The following is a 20,263-nucleotide window of genomic DNA, read 5'->3' as shown; positions in this document are numbered from 1 at the left end:
ACTTGCTATATTGAATGATACTTTTGGAAAAAGGTGTGGTTCCCCAAATAACACACTGGGATTATCTGGTGTCTTATCTCGAAGTTTTCTAAATAGTTTCCCAGTATCGTTCACTTCTCTCCAACATCCATTCACTGGAGTTCCTGGATACTCTCAGATGGCAATGAAGCTCACAAGGGCATCCCTTCCTTACCTCTACTTTATCTGTTCTGAAGGATTTCACTGATATTAACTTTTACATGTTAATTTCCCCAAACTAAAGATCTCAAGACTTAAAAAAAATAAAAATAAAAGTAATTCCTTCTCACAATAGAGAGAACATAATACCACTCAATAGAAGCATGCATTATATCATATCCTCCCCACACTCCAAGTTATTTAATTATTGCTCACATACTAAGAAACCTAAATATAAAATAGTTACAATCCACTTGTCCCAAAATATTTTCTTAGTACCTATTTTATCTAAGGCATAGTGCTAATAAGAAAAATGAAAGGGGCAAATAAAACTTGGAACCTATATAAATTACATATAAATGTCACTAATTCCATCATAAATCATGCATCTATTAAAATGAATAAGAATCAGGACTATTTCTATAGTAATATGTAATATTTGTAAGGCTAGAGCACCATTTTCTGCTACTGTTTATATTTTCTACCATGGGGAATGTTAACCCATAGTATAAACTTTCCCATTTGAAAACTATCATAGATATACTTCCAAGTTTCAGAAAATAAAAAAAGTAAAAGTTCTAGACTGTTTGGGACCGAGAATAAATGGAATGAAATCAAATAGTAAGGCAAACATGAAATTATCTCCAATACAGCTTTACAAAATAAATCCATTGGCAGTATGGAGATTTGTGGAAAGCACTAAGAGTAAGTTGGCTTGTTTTAAAGATTTGATCCAACATTTTTACTTTCTACATATGCCCACTTGAAAATTCCAGGTGTGAAAATCAACATACCCATGATTTCATAAGAATTTTTATACTTTCAGAATTTTAATGTTAAAATAAACCTTAGACTTTAAACATTGCTTGAGTTATAAATTTTCCCTACATCATCTGACACATTAACACAGAGATTTAAGAAAACAAAAAGCAAATAAACAAAAGAACTCATTAATAAAGCCAAGCACTCAGAGTGAAAGACAAATTTAAGGTAACTGAGTAAACAAGGAGCCTTTGTTAGACTCTCAAATTAATTGATTTTCTAGAAGGTCTGGGACTGTCTATCTAAAAACTAAAATTCAAAGTTGGAAAATGTCAGTTCTGTTAATTTTTCCTTCTAGATATTTTAGTATCTGGGTTAGTTTGCAGTGTGATTTAAGTACAATTTTAGCAAGAGAAAACAAGTGGCGAATAAGAATGCATTACCAGGTGGTCACATGTAAATAGTCTATCAATCATGCTGGTATTTTAAAGCATCAGCAAATTTAATTCCATCTCTAGGAGAATAAATGCATACTTTCAGGTATGTGGTACATGATATTTATTTTTAAAGAACATTTCAAAATGTTCCTTGATTATATTATACTAAAAGTACCCACCCATAGGTTTCCAGACAAGCAAAAAATAATGATGTCCCAATGCAAATTACAGCATTTCAGAACAAAATAGTGTTTATAAAAATAAGAATCCTCCATATATTTGCTCTAAAAAAGAGATTGTCATGATAAAACCAAAAAATCTGAATCAGGCCTAAAACTTTGAAAAAGCATGAGAGGCATTCATAGTTTTGTACGATCGATACACAAAAAGATCTTTTTTGCGCAAAATTGAGTCCATAATGATAAAATAAATTTAATGGGCTTTCTTTCACTCAATTCCATCTTTTAAATGTCAGATAATTACAATGAAATTATTTTTTATTTACATAATCCATTCTATATTATATTTCCATCCTGAATCAAGTTAATGACCTAAGTTGATCAAACATTTTTATCACCCTATACAACAAGAGGAAGCAACCATCTTAACTTGACAACATAATGTTAGACTATAAGCTCACTTTAGTAAGGCAAGACATATATATTGATTTGAAGGTATACACAGACTCTGCAAGGTCAAACAGCAATTTAAGGGGAAGAAAAGTAGAGTTTCAATATTCTTCTATATGGTTTCTGAATCTTAAAATATTCTGCACTTCAGAGGAAGAGAAAATTATATGGATTTGAAAATCCTCTGAAACCAAAATAATTTATTTTCTAATCCTCAAATGGAATAACCAAGAAAACTGAGCATGATCTTGAAAATAAAAGACAAAATTTCAAGAGACTCTCCTGCATGACAATGAGAATTACAAAACAAAAAAGCAATGAATAAATAAATAAAATATTATTCTTACAAATATATCTTGTTTATTGCCCATTTTCTTGATGAATACAATAGGAATATGAAGGCTGATGAGATTCCTTTATTGTACAAAGATAAGTTATCCTTGTTTTATGTTGCATATCAAAAAGTCTTTCCTAAACACAGAGAATGTTTTTTGTTGTTACTCAACTACATGAAGGAAGAACTGATGTTGGGGAAAGTGAATCACAACATTTTACCTTTGAAGTATAAATGAGGCATGCTTATTGATCGTTGTTGTATGTTAAGTTTCAAATAGGAAGCACAATTTTAAATATTTCAGGAAGAATTTCTCTTAAGGTCTCTACTATCAATGCATCTCTTGCAAATTTTACCACATCAATAATATTCCCTAAACAAGATTCCCAAACTCCCTGTTATGGTTTAGATAGTAGATATTCTCCTAATGTTTATGTGTGAGACAATGCAAGAATATTAAGAGGTGAAATGATTGGGTTATTAGAATTAATCCCCTGAAAGGGATTAACTGAGTGATAACTATAGGCTCCTAGGGTGTGCCTGGAGGAGGTGGGTACCTCGGGGCAAGCCTTTGGACTATAAATTTGGTGACCTGAGCTTAGTCTTTCTCTGAGCTTTCTGATCATTGTGTAAGCTGTTCCCCTCCATCACACTCTTCTACCATGATGTTCAGCTTCACCTTGAGCCAGAGCAATGGAGTCAGCCATCTATGAATTGAGACCTCTGAAACTGTGAGCCCCCAACTAAACTTTCCCTCCTCTGAAATTGTTCTTGTCTGGTCTTTTAGTCACAGCAGTGAAAAAGCGAACTAAAACACTCCCACCAAAGCATTTCCTTGAATAATACCTTAAATCTCCATTTTTTCTCAATTTCTTCAACTTATGATAGTTCATCAGAACTTTCCATTCTGCCACAAATCTACATATAAAGTCATATTCCCCATTGCAGATTATCTTTGGCAACCATTGAATGAAATTTTGACCATACTTGTTAATAGTGGCTCAATACTGTTGAGAGCCACAGCCGAAGGGGCCCTAGCAAACTTTCAGCTGCCAGCAAACTTCTAGCTGCCAACTGATTGGCTCCTCTGTGGTGATGCTCATTGGGCTGTTTCCCCGCCCTTTCAGACCACGGAGCTGCTCATTGGGGGACTTTTTTTTGGCTCTGCCCGTGCGACCCAGCCAATCAGCCTCAAGAGCAGGAGGAGTGGGGGAGGTTGAGAGGCTTGTGGGAAGCCGGTGGTGGCAGTTGGGCTCTGAAGGTTTTTCCTGAGGAGCTGTTTTGTTTGGCCTGTGTGGTTGTGTGGTTCTAAAAATAAAGTTCGTTTCTTTTGACAAGTGGCTCCTGAATTGTGCCAAGCCAGACTGTGGCATTTGGTGGGCCGCATGGGAATGACTGAGGGTAAGTGATAAGGTAAACTGCTCGCCCCTGAGGGCAGGGCGAGAGGATGGGTAGCCATTTTAAGATTATTCTTTTGTTTTGCTTCACTTTGTTTTAAGTTGCCTGTCCCTGGAGATGTGTAAGATGGAAGAAAAACCACTCACATCTGAGGAACAGATAGGGAGAAAGGATGGATGGACATTTCAGGAGGATAGAAAGGCTATAATAATGATTTTCTGTTCCACTTTTGTTTCATTCTGTTTCAGTTTTGTTTGGCATTATCTTCTTGGGTTGTATTATAGTTATAGTAGAAATATTCAAGTAAAAGAGAAGGTCTCTCAAGCTAGTCAGACAGAGGAAAAAATTCAAGTAAAAGAGAAGGCCTCTCGAGCTAGTCAGACAGAGGAAAAAATTCAAGTAAAAGAGAAAGCCTCTCAAGCTAGTCAGACAGAGAAAGAAAGTGTAAAGCAGAAAAAGCCATCAGGGGGAAAGTTACAACAGGAGACTGCTACTAACACCTTTCTATCACCAGAGGGCGTAAGTGTCCAACCAACAAGGCCACCTCCATATGCTGGGAGGTCCCCAACCCCCGCAGTTGATAGTTGGGATCCTGAGACAAGATCTCAAATATTAACATGCCCTGTATTTGAGGCAGGAGGGCAGCGATTTTACCAAGTTTTAAATTTCAAAACAGTGAAGCAGCTAAAAGAGGCTGTAACAACCTATGGTCCTCAAGCACCCTTCACTGTAAGCATGGTCGAATCCATTAACAACTTGAACATGACGCCAGCAGATTGGGCTAATATGTGTAAAGCTGTGCTAAATGGAGGACAATACCTGTTATGGAAGGTTGCCAATGAGGAATTTTGCAAGGAGACGGCTAGGCGAAATGCAGCAGCTGGTTATCCTCAGAGAAATCTAGATATGTTGTTAGGAAAGGGACCTTATGAGGATCAGCAGCAACAAATTGCATATGATCCTGGTGTATACGCACAAATTGCTGCAGATGCAATTAAGGCATGGAAGACTTTACAAGGACATGGAGGTTTACAAGGTCAATTATCTAAGGTAATACAAGGAGCTAATGAACCTTATGCTGAATTTGTAGATAGGCTTATTCAAACAGCTACCAGAGTTTTTGGGAATACAGAACAAGCAATGCCATTACTAAAACACCTGGCTTATGAGCAAGCGAATCGTTGGTGCAGAGATATCATTAGACCATGGAAACATGAAGATTTAAACACATATATTAAATTATGTAGAGACATTAATGAACAAGAGCAAGTCGTGGCAGCTGCAGTAAAACAGGCTTTAGATGCCAGAGACATTAATGAACAAGGGCAAATTGTGGCAGCTGCAGTAAAACAGGCTTTAGATGCCAGGCCAAGAACATGCTACAATTGTGAACAAACAGGACATTTTAAAAGGAATTGCCCCATTGGAGGAGGGTTTAACAAAACTAGGTATCAAAGGAGTAGAATACCAGGTATTTGCCCACGATGCCGTAGAGGGAGACATTGGGCTAATGAATGCCGTTCTCAAACCACCATAGAGGGTACTCCATTATCAAAAAACGAACAAGGACCAGGTGTTTATCCACGATATCGTGGAGAAAGGCATCGGGCTCCATTGCCAAAAAATGGACAGGGGGGCCCAATGCTCCGGGGCCCAAAACCACAAATATACGGAGCACTGGAGGAACCCAGCAACCCCATCAGGGTAGTGCCCAGGACACATTGTCCATCAGATCCCTCATCAGACAAACCAGAGGGAGCGCAGGGTTGGACATCTGCGCCTCCGCCAGAGCAGTACTAACTCCAGAGATGGGAGTTCAAATCATTCCCACAGGGGTGAAAGGACCTCTTCCCAAAGGAACAGTAGGCTTATTATTGGGACGCAGCTCTTCTACTCTAAAAGGACTTATGATAAGTCCTGGGGTAATTGATCCCGATTATGAAGGTGAAATAAAAATTATAGCCAGTTCTCCAAAGGGTATATCAGTAATTTCACCAGGAGATAGAATAGCACAGTTACTAATAATACCCAGCCTACATGATAAATTTTCCAGTCGTACTGTAGAAAGAGGTTCCAAGGGATTAGGCTCCACAGGTGTAGATTGGGCTATGCTTTCTTTAAATTTAGATTCTCGCCCCATGCTAAAACTAAATATTCAAGGACATGAATTTAATGGGCTACTGGATACAGGTGCAGACCTTAGCATCATCTCTCGTCAAGAATGGCCAAAACATTGGCCATTACAACAAGCCACTCAAACGCTTCGAGGCCTAGGAGTGGCGACTAATCCCCATAGAAGTGCAATGGTATTAGATTGGAAGGATCCTGAAGGATGTGAAGGAACTATACAGCCATATGTATTGGATCATCTTCCCGTAAATTTATGGGGACGAGATGTCCTAGATCAATTAGGTTTGACATTAACAAATAACATCAACCAAAATGCACCCACTATTATGACTAGACAAGGTTTTAGGAAAGGAAAAAGATTAGAAAAACAAGAACAAGGTATAGCAGCACCAATACAAATAGATCAAGGAACAGACAGACATGGGTTGGATTTTCAGAAAGGGCCACTGAGACAATAAAAATTACTTGGAAATCAGAAAGACCAGTATGGGTTCCTCAGTGGCCCCTGACTAAAGAAAAGATACAAGCAGCCCATGACCTGGTCAAACAACAATTAGCAGAAGGACATATACAACCTTCTGTATCTCCCCATAATACTCCCATTTTTGTCATCAAAAAGAAATCTGGTAAATGGAGATTATTGCAAGATTTAAGAGCCATTAATAATGAGATGGTTATTATGGGACCTGCTCAATCAGGGATTCCTCAATTGTCTGCTTTGCCAAAAACCTGGTATGTTTTAGTTATAGATATTAAAGATTGTTTTTTTTCAATTCCAATTCATCCTGAGGATAGTCCACGTTTTGCATTTACTATCCCTGCACTGAATCATGAAGGTCCTGATCAGAGATATGAATGGAAAGTACTCCCTCAAGGGATGGCTAACAGCCCAACTATGTGTCAAATTTATGTTAACAAAGTAATCCAGCCACTTAGAAATCAAAATCCTGAACTACAAATATTTCACTATATGGATGATGTATTATTAGCACACAAAGATAAAAACACATTGCTAGAATGTTATGCCACACTTACAAACTTATTAAAAAATTATAATCTAGAGATAGCAATAGATAAAGTACAATTAAATTTTCCAATTAATTATTTAGGAGTTCTATTATCCTCAACCATGGTCCGTCCACCAAAAATTCAAATACGAGTAGATCAACTCAAATCACTTAATGACTTTCAAAAGTTATTAGGAGACATAAATTGGATAAGGCCTTATTTAGGTATACCAACAGGAGAGTTGGGACCTTTATTTGATATCCTAAAAGGTCCATCAGATCCAAATTCACCCCGAATGTTAACGCCTGAAGCAAGAAAGGCATTAAAAATCATTGAAACATATATGGAAAATATGCATTTGGATAGAATTGATATAAGTTTGCCTTTATTATTTATTGTACTACCAACAAAAAATATTCCTACAGGAGTATTTTGGCAAGAAGGTCCATTATTATGGATACATTTATCTTATTCTCCTAACACTATTCTTACTAGGTATCCTGAGGCTGTAGGACAATTAATACTCAAAGGAATAAAAGCAGCAAAGGGAGTGTTTGGAATTTCTCCCAATAAAATTATTACTCCATATACTATGAATCAAATTGATGAGTTAGCTAATGAGTTAAATACTTGGGCAATAATCATGTGCAAATCTAATGTTTCATTTGATAACCACTTACCATCTAATCCTTTATTGTCTTTTTGGTCATTGCATCCTGTAATTTTTCCAAAAATGACAAGAAAAACACCTATCATGAATGCTCCAAATATATTCACTGATGGGTCAAATAATGGTACAGCAGCAGTAGTTACCCCTGATCAAACTTTTACATTTTTAGTACCCAAACAATCAGCTCAAAAGGTAGAGCTTAATGCAGTTTTACAAGCTTTTGTGATGTTTAAAGATTCTGTATTTAATTTATTTTCTGATAGTCAGTATGTAGTTAATGCTATAGTATCTCTTGAAGATGCTGGTAGGATTTCCCCTTCTTCTACTGTTTTCTCTTTGCTTTCCACTATACAAAGTCTAATCTGGGACAGAAAAGATCCATTCTTTATAGGACATATCAGGGCACATACAGGATTGCCTGGAGCCCTTAGTTTGGGCAATGATTTAGCAGATAAAACTACACATGACATACATATTTTCTCTACACTAGAAGAAGCTATAAATTTTCATAAAAAGTTCCATGTCAATGCTAATACTTTACAAAAGCGTTTTAAAATAACTAAGGAACAAGCTAGACAAATAATAAAACAATGTCAAAATTGTGTGACCTTTTTACCACAAGTTAATCTTGGAGTCAATCCTAGAGGATTGATACCTAACCATATTTGGCAGATGGACGTCACACACTTGCCAGAATTTGGAAAATTAAAATATTTGCATGTTACAGTTGATACTTCTTCTGGATTTTTGATGGGCTCCCTTCATGCCGGAGAAAAAACTAAAGATGTTATAGCTCATTGCTTACAAAATTTTGCCACTGTGGGTGTTCCAAAACAGTTAAAAACAGATAATGCCCCTGGTTATACTTCTACCTCTTTTAAACAATTTTGCTCAACATTTGGCATTACTCATATAACAGGAATCCCATACAATCCACAGGGACAAGGCATAGTTGAAAGAGCTCATCAAACTATTAAAATGTACTTATTAAAGCAAAAAGAAGGAATTGGGAAGGGGTATATATTCCCCAAAGATAAACTTAAAATAACCCTTTTTACTCTAAACTTTTTAAATTTGGATTCATCAGGACTTAGTGCTGCGGAAAGGCATATGTGTCCAAAAAATGTACATAAGCCCAAGGTACTTTGGAAGGATATTCTAACAGGACAATGGAAAGGTCCTGACCCAGTAATTGTCTGGAGTCGGGGGTCTGTTTGTGTGTTTCCACAGGGAGAACAGCAGCCGATTTGGATTCCAGAGAGATTAACCAAGGTCCTGACCCAGTGATTGTCTGGAGTCGGGAGTCTGTTTATGTGTTTCCACAGGGAGAACAGCAGCCGATTTGGATTCCAGAAAGATTAACTAAAGCGATTTCTACAGACCAAAAAGAAGATGATTTGGCTCAAATCCATAACAACTGATATCCAAAACTCCAGTTTGGCTATTCTTACATCTGCAACAGAACCAGGATGCTTTTTTCAATATCTATTTTATTATTGCCCTTTGCCATATCATGAAGTTCTATTTTGTTTTTTGAGCTCATACAGACCTAGGTTAATGTTTTGCTGATCAGTTCTATTTTTTGACTATAGAGTTTTTAAACATTGCAATGGAGATTTCACCTGTAAAAAGTTATAAGGCCTTTACTATAATGTTATGTGTTGTATGTATTATATTATGTGTGCACACTTGTGTTTTGTGTTATATGTTTGAATGTATGTATGTCCATATATCATATATGATGAGCGCTCATGATAAAATGGATCCAAATATTTTTTTTTAATTCACGTGATTTAAATGGTTTAATTTAATTGGGTAAACAGCTGTTAAAGATTGTTTTAATATGTGAACACAAAAGAAGGTTAACAGATCTGTTTGTTTACTTTCACCTTTCCTTTTCATTATATTTAATAATTCTCTTAAAGATAATGTAAATTGTTAAGAAAATTGTTTTCTTTTAGTGCCTTCTGGAATGTTACATAATTTTTTCTTTAGCCATTATTGCCAGAATTCCTATCTTCATCCCAGTTTCAGTGAAGACAAAGATAAAACCAATCTACAGCTTCTGCAATAGCCATCACTGAACTGCTTGTAGAACTTGCCTGGACTATGTATCACTTGTATGCATTGTGAACTCACTTGTATGCATTGTGAACTATCTGTTGGTGCAGCAACTTGTGGTAGTGTTAGGGTATTTTTGCTGATGATGTCATCAGTGGTACAATTTTTCCAAAAGGAGCCGTCAATTGGCTTGGTGTGTCTTCCTCCCTTCTGCTTGTCATGGTCGTTCAGCTAAAATTTGGGGGCCAATAGAGGTGAGGCAAAGAACCTCATCCCCCCGCTGGTACAAAGACCTATCCACAGGTGTGGCTGTATGCTGGACCAGTAGTCAGTGACGGGTAAGATCCAATTGCAATGGTACCAACCTAAGACAGGAGGCTGACGCCTTGAGGTCAGCTCATCCGATAATGGGTAAGGACCATATGAACTATTGGACAACCTAAGGCAGGCACATGCTTGTTGTTTCAACAGAGAGGGGGAGATGTTGAGAGCCACAGCCTAAGGGGCCCTAGCAAACTTCCAGCTGCCAGCAAACTTCCAGCTCCCAGTTGATGATTGGCTCACAGCGGCCCCAGCAAACTTCTAGCTGCCAACTGATTGGCTCCTCTGCGATGATGCTCATTGGGCTGTTTCCCCGCCCTTTCAGACCACGGAGCTGCTCATTGGGGGACTTTTTTTGGCTCTGCCCACATGACGCAGCCAATCAGCCTCAAGAGCAGGAGGAGTGGGGGAGGTTGAGAGGCTTGTGGGAAGCCGGTGGTGGCAGTTGGGCTCTGAAGGTTTTTCCTGAGGAGCTGTTTTGTTTGGCATGTGTGGTTCTAAAAATAAAGTTTGTTTCTTTTGACAAGTGGCTCCTGAATTGTGCCCAGCCAGACTGTGGCACAATACTGTATTATTGTAGTTACTGACCTTGTAAGGAATAAATACGTGGAAAGACAGAAGCTCTGGGTACACACTCCTTGATAGACACTAGAGTGAATAGTGAATAAAGACAACCTGACAGGGCATTCAAGTGAGTCAAACCATAAAGAGTGATGGCAGATTACCAAGTACATAATAAGACAATGCATCCAAAGAGATTCTTAACCCCCAAATATCTTCTCTACAGATTATGGAACCTGAAATTCGTAATATTAGATTGATTCCCCTGAGATATTGCCTTCAAAATCATGCAGCTCTTTCTTTCTTTCTTCCTCTCTTTCTTTCTTCCTCTCTTTCTTTCTTTCTTTCTTTCCTTTCTTTCTTTCTTTCTTTCTTTCATAACAAATATCTGAGAAAAACAATTCTAAGGGAGAAACATATATTTTGGCTCTCCCTGTTTCAGAGGCTTCAGTCTGTAGTCAGACACTTCCATTGCTTTGGGCCTGAGGTGAGGCAGAACATAATGGAGGAAGGGAATGACAAAGTAAAGGTACTCAGCTCATGATAGCTGGGAAGCAGAGAAGGGGCCAGGGACAGGATGTAATCCTCAAGTGCATACCTCCAGTAATTTGCTTCCTTCAATTATGCTCCACAAACCTACAGTTTCCACATTTTCCCAGTAGTTCATTCTAATTATTAATCTATCAAATGGAATAATTCACCAATGAGGTTAAAGTTTTCATGATCCAATCACTTCCCAAAAGCTTAACCTCTGGACATTAGTACATTGGAGGACAAGCCTTCAACACATAAGCTTTGGGAGACATTCCAAAACTAAACAATAATAAAAACAAACAATATTAATTTCAAGTATCATATTTGAAACAAAAAATGCATTATACAGTAGTTTACAATTGCTAATGGTGCCCAGAAATGCTGACCAGAGTATAAGTTTTAGTGAAGCAGAAAGATCTATAACAGTCACAACAACACAAGTACTAATGTCAATTGACCATTAACCTCAATGGCTACAAACTAATAGAAAGTAGTATAGGCTGAAGTGAACAAGAGACTTCTTGTCCCAACTCAAAGAAACATGTACCACTGGGCTACAGATTACTCTTGCCAAATAAATACATAGGTCTGCATCTTCTAGGTTTTTAAAGAAAGTCAAAATCAGAAATTTTATAGGCAATTTCTAATTTTCAATTATTTAGCAACTAATTCAAATTTTTTTGTGTATAGTACCATGTGGGCCAACATGGTTTTGGGCAAATAAAAATAGCCCAAGATAAGATATGGACAATTGATTGATAATTTCCTATCTAGAACATGAAGAAGGGAGGTTTAAGTGAGATGGGGTAAGTTTTATACTGTTAATTAAGAGATTACATAAGGGCACTAGATAGAACCTTAAGAAAGAGTTCTAACACAGAGTTTATATATGGAAAACTAAATGCAGTATGCTACCTACCATGGACAGTATATAAGCTTTTTAGAAAGCACATACTGTATGAATAAAGAATGTCTTTTAAATTTTTTAACTTTATTTTTATTCTTCCTATACACGAACAGATTTGAGGCAATGTAACAAATTTTCAGTGGGATAAAATTAAAAATAAATTATGAAAGAAAAATGAAGAAGAAATCATTTTAGTTAAAAGTAAATAAGCACAACAAATGCATGCTGAGTATAGTCAAAAGAATAAAATTTTGTTAGCTGCTAATTTATAAAATTGATTACGATGCACATGGGGGGGTGTTTGTTATTTTGGAGAGTACATTGTTTTGCTTTTTTATTTTTATTTTTTTAAGAGAAAGAGAGAGAGAGAATTTTAATTTTAAAATTTTTTTTTTTTTTTAGTTATCAGCAGACACAACATCTTTGTTTGTATGTGGTGCTGAGGATCGAACCTGGGCCGCACGCATGCCAGGCGAGTGTGCTACCGCTTGAACCACATCCCCAGCCCTGTTTTGCTTTTTTAAATGCAATTTGGTCTTTGGTTTGGATGAATATATCATACTCATAACTAATAAATGCTACATATCAAAATAAAGAAGCATTATTACATATTTTGACTGCTCAGATTCTATGTTTTCACAATAAAAAGTGTTATTTTCAAAGGATGTCTTTGAGGCCCAGAATAAAGGACAGAAAAGATAGATCTCTTTATACTTCGGATTTTAACACTTCCTTGGCTGACAGGGAAAGATTTTTCAATACAAAGAAAAGGCATTATGAGTACAGGAGCATCAGTCTGATGGGGCCATACAAGGGATATATTACCAGCAATATTCCAACCTAATTTGTCAGAATTATATAGCTCTTTTTTAAAAGCCACATTAATAAAAAGTAAGCACTTCCACCAAGATACATTGATATTGTTTGTTGTTATTCTAAACAAGAGGAAAAAAATAGGGATGATGCAGTATTAGCAGTGTTAGGCATTAGTGTATTCCAGTTTAATTTCAACCCCAAATCCAGACCATTAAATACAATTTGGAAAGGCTCAGCTCTCAGAGTACCAGAGGATGTGCAACCCATATGTAATGAAGAAGCACTCCTGTAAATCGGTGGATGAGCATTATGCATTCTGATGAACTAAGCATAGAGGCTGAAATTATAACTAATGAAAAAAGCTCTGCCTCCTTACCTGGCATCTCATAACAAGATTGGTAAGCTATCATCTCAAGGGCCCAGTCTCCAAATTTAATTTGTTTAACAAATATTTATTAAGTGTACACTTTGTTAGGTGTTAGTTATAGGAAAAATTATTCCAGTGACTCCCCAGTTAATTCAGTAGTCTCTATCTATGTGGATAGCTTCAAAAATAGCAGTAAATTCAACATGTAATTACAATAACAGTTCCAGTTTTAAAATAGCATCATTTAATGTTATTTTTTCAGCTAATAAAGAACGTATCTGAAATCATAAATAACAAAAAATGCTACCAGACATTTGAACACCTTTTATTTTACCCTTGTCCACAACTAAACTTCACACAATGAAAATCCACCTCAAAATAACAACCTTTGAGTATGGCAAAATGCTGAACTATAACAGAAAAAAAATTGCACAGTATAGTTCACTTAGTGAGAAACATATCACATATACTTCATAATGGTACTCAATGGTTAGGGAAAAGAAATATTGTGTGATTTATAAAGATTAATCAGATAATTTAACTCATTAAAAAAGGTGTCTTCTTTTCTCCCCTAGTTTTAGAGTATATAGTTTCCAATGTTATAAATTCTTCTCTTAAGGGAAATAAACACAATTCAGAGGGCAAGGAGAGAAAATAAAACCTAATATCTGCTGTTAATTACTTACACACAAACACACAAAAACATACATATAAATATACATACATTACATATAAATATGTATATTAAGTGTAAAATATGCATAATATGTAATATAACTATGTAATAGAAATATTTATATAATATATAATACATTAATTATATATAAAATGTACTAAAATTTTAGGCATTGTATATAAAAAATTATTTATTCTATATGATATATTAATTATGTGTTACATATATTAATCATATAAAATATATGTAAATGTATAAAAATAATTTTATATAAAATATATTACATACATAAATTATATGTAAAATACATAGTATAATATTTTAATATATTATATACTTATACATACAAATGTGTATGTGTGTGTGTGTGTCCATTGTTTGGAACCAGATCTTTAAAAACCTGAGAAAGCACATATTGCCTCCATTTCTATAAAGAATGGATTTTTAAATTTATTCTTTTTAGTTACACATGACAGTAAAATATATTTTGACATATCCTACATACATGGAGCATAACTTCCCATTCTTGTGGTTGTACATGATATCGAGTTACACTGGTCGTGTTTTCATATATGAACACAGGAAAATTACGTCTGATTCATTCTATTGTCTCTCCCATTGCCATCTACTCTCACTTCCTCCCTACCCTGTCCAATCTATATAACCTCTAATCCTCCTTCCCTGCAGCCTATTGTGAATCAGTATCCACATATCAAAGAGACCATTCAGCCTTTAGTTTTTTGGGATTGGCTTATTTCACTTAGCATGATGGCCTCCAATTCCATCCATGTGCTGGCAAATGCCACAATTTCATTCAGCTTTATGGTTGAGTAATATTCCATTATGCATATGTATCACATTTTCTTTATCCATTTATCTATCCATTCACCTATGTTGGTTTCATAGCTTAACTAAGGTGAATTGATCTTTTATGAACATTGATGGGACCACATCACTATAGCATGCTGATTTTAAGTCTTTTGGGTAAATACTGATGAGTGGGATAACTGGATCAAATGGTGATTCCTTTCCAAGTTTTCTGTGGAATCTCCATACTGCTTTCCAGAGTGCTTGCACCAATTTGCAGTCCCACCAGCAATGTAGGAGTGTGTCTTTTTGCCAACATTTATTGTTACTTGTATTCTTGATAATTGCAATTTTGATTGGAGTGAAAAGAAATTTCAGTGTAGTTTTAATTTGCATTTCTCTAATTGCTATGGATGTTGAACATTTTTTTCATATATTTGTTGATCATTCTTATTTATTTTCTGTGAAGTGTCTGTTCAATTCCTTTGCACATTTATTAATTGGGCTATTTGTGGTTTTTTGTTTTTGTTTTTGTTTTTGGTGTTAAGTTTTTTGAGACCTTCATATATCCTGGAGATTAATGCTCCATCTGAGATGCAGGTGGCAAAGATTTTCTCTCATTCTGTAAGCTCTTTCTTCAGGTACTTGATTGTTTCCTTTTCTGTGAGGAAGCTTTTTAGTTTGATTTCATCCCATTTATTGATTCTTGATTTTACTGCTTGTGCTTTAGGAGTCTTGTTGAGGACTTTGGTTCCTAGGCTGACATGATGGAGAATTGGGCCTACCTACTTTTTCTTCTGTTAGGCACAGGGTCTCTGTTCTAAAGCCTAGGTCCTTGATCCTCTTTGAGTTGAGTTTTGTGCAGGGTGAGAGAGAGGTTTAATTTCATTTTGGTGCATATGAATTTCCAGTTTTCCCAGTACCATTTGTTGAAGAGCCTATCTTTTCTCCAATGTATGTTTATGGTGACTTTCTCTAGTATGAGATAACTATATTTATGTGGGTTTATCTTTGTGTCTTCTATTCTGTACCAGTGGTCTTCATGTCTGTTTTGGTGCCAATAACATGCTCTTGTTACTATAGCTCTTCAGTATAATTTAAGGTCTAGTATTGTGATGCCTCCTATTTGACTTTTGTTGATGAGGATTGCTTTGGCTATTCTGGGACACTATTTTTTCTGAATGAATTTCATGACTGCTTTTTCTATTTCTATGAAGAATATCATTGTAACCTTAATAGAAACTGCATTAAATCTGTATAACACTTTTGATAGTGTGGCCCTTTCGACAATATTAATTCTATCAAAGAACATGGGAGATATTTCCATCTTCTAAGGTCTTCTTGAATTTCTTTCTTTAGTGTCCTGTAGTTTTCATAGTTCTGTAGTTTTCAATAAAATAAAAAAAATATTTTATTTTATTTGATGTAACATTGAATGGGATAGTTTTCCTAATTTCCCTTTCACTTGAGTCATCATTGGTGTGTAAGACCACAATCGATTTATGGGTGTTAATCTTATATCCTGCTATTTTGCTGAATTCATTTAAGAGTTCTGAAAATTTTCTATTGTAGTTTTTTGGGTCTTCTGAATATAGAATCATGTCATCAGCAAATAGGAATAGTTTGAGTTCTTCTTTTCCTATTTGTATCCCTTTAATTTCTTTCTCATGTCTCATTGCTCTGGCTAGAATAAAAGTGGTGAAGAGGGCATCCCTGTCTTGTTCCAGTTTTTAGAGGAAATGCTTTCAATTTTTTTCCATTCAGAATGATGTTGGCCTTGGGTTTAGCATATATACCTTTTACAATGTTGAGGTGTATTACTATTATTCCTAGTTTTTCTAGTGTTTTGAATATGAACAGATGTTGTATTTTGTAAAATGTTTCTTCTGCTTCCATTAAGATAATCATGTGACTCTTTAAGTCTATTTTTGTGATGAAGTACGTTTATAGATTTCCATGTATTGAAAAAAACTTGCATCCCTGAGATAAATCCCACTTGATTCTGAGGCACTATCTTTTTAATATGTTTTTGTATGTGATTTGCTAGTTTTTTATTAAGGATTTTTACATCGATGTTCTTCAGGGATATTAGTCTGAAATATTCTTTCCTTGATGTGTCTTTGTCTTGTTTTGGCATCAGGCTCATACTAGCTTCACAGAATGAGTTTGGAAGGGTTGCCTCTTTTTCTATTTCATGAAATAATTTGAGCAATATTGGAGTTAATTCTTTTTTGAAGGTCTTATAGAACTTGGCTGAGATTCCATCTGGTCCTTGGCTTTCCTTAATTGGTAGGCTTTTGATGGTATCTTTTATTTCATTGCTTGAAATTGATCTGTTTAAATTTTCTGTGTCTTCCCGATTCTATTTAAGTCATATGTCCCTAGAACTTTGTTGATATCGTCAAGATTTTCTATTTTATTAGAGTATAAATTTTCAAAATAGGTTCGGATTATGGTCTGTATTTCAGTAATAATAGTTCCATTTCCATCACAAATTACTTTGAGTAATTTGAGTTTTCTCTTTCTCATTGTTCACTTGTCTAAGGATTTATCAATTTTATTGATTTTTTTCACAGATTTTTGTTTTGTAAATTTTTGTTTTGTCAATTTTTTGGATTATTTTTGTTTAAGTTTCATTGATTGCAGCTCTGATTTCAATTATTTCATGTCTTCTAACTGCTTTTGGTGTTGATTTGTTCTTTTTGGGGGTCTTTGAGATATAATTTTAGGTTATTTATTTGTTGGCTTTCTATTCTTTTAATGAATGAGCTCAATGCAATGAACTTTCCTCTTAACATAGCCTTCATAGTGTCTCAGAGATTTTGCTATGCTGTATCACTATTCTCATTAACCTGTAAGTATTTTTTTATTATTTCATCCTTGATTCTTCTGGTATTCCTTCATCATTCAATAGCATATCATTTAGTCTCCAGGTGTTAGGGTAGCTTTTATTTTTTATATTATCATTGATTTCTACTTTCATTCCATTATGATCTGATAGGATGCAAGGTATTATCTCTATTTTTTTTGTATTTGTTAAGAGTTGCTTTATGGCCTGAGATATGGTCTATTTTAGAGAAAGATCCATGTACCACTGAAAAGAAAGTATATTCACTCATTGATGAATAAAGTATTCTATACATGTCTGTTAAGTCTAAATTACTAATTGTATTTTTTAGTTCCATAGCTTCTTTATTTAATTTTTGTTTAGAGGATCTATCTAGTGGTAAAAGAGGTGTTTTAAAGTCACCCAATATTATTGTGTTGTGGTCTATTTGCTTCTTGAAATTGAGAAGGGCTTATTTGATATACGCAGATGGTCCATTGTTTGGGACATAAATATTTATGATTGTTATGTCTTGTTGATGTATAATTTCCTTAAGCAGTACAAAATGTCCTTTTTTGTCCCTTCTGATTAACTTTGGCTTAATGTCTACTTTATTTGATATGAGAATGGAAACCCCAGCTTGTTTATAAGATATGATATGTTTTGTTTTTCCCATCCTTTCACCTTCAGTCTGTGGATGTCTTTGCCTATGAGGTGAGTCTCTTGGAGAAACCATATTGTTGGGTTCTGTCTTTTTCTTTCCCCCACTTTCTCAAGCTTAATTTAGAGGGAAAAAAACAATGGTGGTAAATCTCTAGAACATAGTCAATTTCTCTTGAAAATGTGACATTTGATTTCCAAACACATGCTGGAAGTGTACATGGTTCCCAATTATACTAAGTAGGTAAGAAGCTAAAATCCTTCATCTTCCAACTTTCCCTAATCTATGCTCTGTCTTTGGATCAACAATAATTGCCTGAACAGCTACTATGGCTTCATCAATTTTTTTTTTCTGTAGCTCTTTGAGTTCTTCTATATGCAGCAATCACAGAATCTTGGCAGCTTCATTAAGAACTTCATCTTCTGTGTCAAAGCCAAGAATATATTTGTCTAAAGCAATAGGCAAGCCCTCTTTTGTTTGATTTGCTTTAGCAACTGCATCATGTGTTAGGCATCCTTGAACCCAAATGCTAATTGCCTCAAGCATTACCAGGCAATTATCACCATACTGAATCTGAAGGTTAGCCAAAGCCATCACACCAGCTTGAAGTCAGGATTATTTACTTCCAAACTGACCCATGCCTCTGCATTTTTAGTTGAATTGTCAATATTTTTTGCATTATCAGGTACCAAGTCCTTGTATTTTTCAGCATCATCTCCATACTCAAGTCTAATAGCAAAGCCAATAAGCCAACCAATTGCTTCTTGTCAATCCTGAATCTTGAAGGAACAGTTAACATCTCTGAGATATTTTTCAAAGTACTCAGGATAGTCACTGCTGTGGATGTTTCTTGGTTGGGGATGTGGCTCAAGCGGTAGCGCACTCGCCTGGCATGCGTGCGGCCTGGGTTCGATCCTCAGCACCACATACAAGCAAAGATGTTGTGTCCACCAATAACTAAAAAATAAATATTAAAATATTACCTGTCTTTAATCTTGTAGTGTAGTAATCATCTGATATTCAAGCCAAACAATAAAGTTTCTAAATTCTGTTTCATCTTTACAGTTGAAGCTAGAAGGATTGTAGTAGTTGAGAGCCATTAGTTTGCATCAGAACATGGTCCCCACTTCTTGCTCTTGTCCCCAGGGCCTTGCCAGGAGAGGAGAAGCAAAGTGGAACAGGCAGCTCAGGAACCTGCAATGTGCTGGCAATAGGGCAAGCTGGCACCTTGATCTTGTTTTTTAGTCCAAAATTCAAGTCTATGTCTTTAGTTTGATTAATTTAGGCCATTTACATTCAGTGCTATTATTGAGATATGATTTTTATTCCATATCATTTTGATTTATTTCTTGTTTTTAATTTGAATTAGTTTGTCAACTGATTCACTGTTCTTTTATTATAGTTTCTCCTTTGCTGGTTTTCACTTTTATTTTTCATTTCTTCTTCATGAAATATCTTATTGGGTATAGTTTATAGTACAGGCTTTCTAGTGAATTCTTTTAACTTTTCTTTATCATGGAAGGTTTTATTTCATCATCAATTCTGAAGCTTAATTTTGCTGGGTATAGAATTCTTGGCTGGCATTCATTTTCTTTCACAGCTTGGCATATATTATTCTAAGACCTCTAAGCTTTGAGGGCCTGGATTGAAAGATCAGCTGAGATCCAAATTGGTTTCCCTCTAAATGTTACCTGTTGTTTTTCTCTGGTAGCCTTTAAAAGTCTATCTAAAACATGGATTCTCAAATGTGGACTTCAGATCAACAGCCCATGAAAATTTAGAAATCTAAGTAATTAAGCCCTAATCTAGGTATACTGCATCAGAATCTCTAAGGGTGAGTCTCAGAAAACTTTTTCTTCAGAGAGAAGACTTTAATGTGTGAAGAAAGTTGAAAATCACTGCTACAAAAATAAGAAATGGCTCTATAAAATATTCAGATTTCTGGTGATACATTTTAAACAGTAAACTTCAATTAGTAATTAGTTACAGTTCCATAATTGATACAATGTTTCAAATTTGAAAAATATTAAGGGCTACCCAAGCTCATAGCTATTATACTTTGGCACATATACATCTGTGATGTGTGTTTGTAGTCTGTAAATGAATGTGGCATATTTTATGTAAACACTACTCCCAATAAAAAAGTCCATATAATGAAAAATTATTTAAAAATTCATTTA

At 35.3% G+C, this 20,263-nt stretch overlaps 1 protein-coding gene and 1 pseudogene across 5 annotated transcripts in view; both read right to left on the bottom strand.

The window, feature by feature from the left end:
- Nucleotides 1-20,263, bottom strand: part of Ctnna3 (catenin alpha 3) — a 1,666,222-nt gene that overhangs the window by 1,128,753 nt on the left and 517,206 nt on the right. The gene's annotated exons all lie outside the window — the stretch shown is intronic.
- LOC107154849 lies at nucleotides 18,100-19,234 on the bottom strand (annotated as a pseudogene).

The sequence above is a fragment of the Marmota marmota genome, unplaced genomic scaffold (assembly GCF_001458135.2).
Source record: "Marmota marmota marmota unplaced genomic scaffold, marMar, whole genome shotgun sequence".
Classification (NCBI taxonomy): domain Eukaryota; kingdom Metazoa; phylum Chordata; class Mammalia; order Rodentia; family Sciuridae; genus Marmota; species Marmota marmota.
The sequence above is the reverse complement of the archived record's forward strand: the minus strand, read 5'-3'. Positions and strand labels throughout refer to the sequence as shown.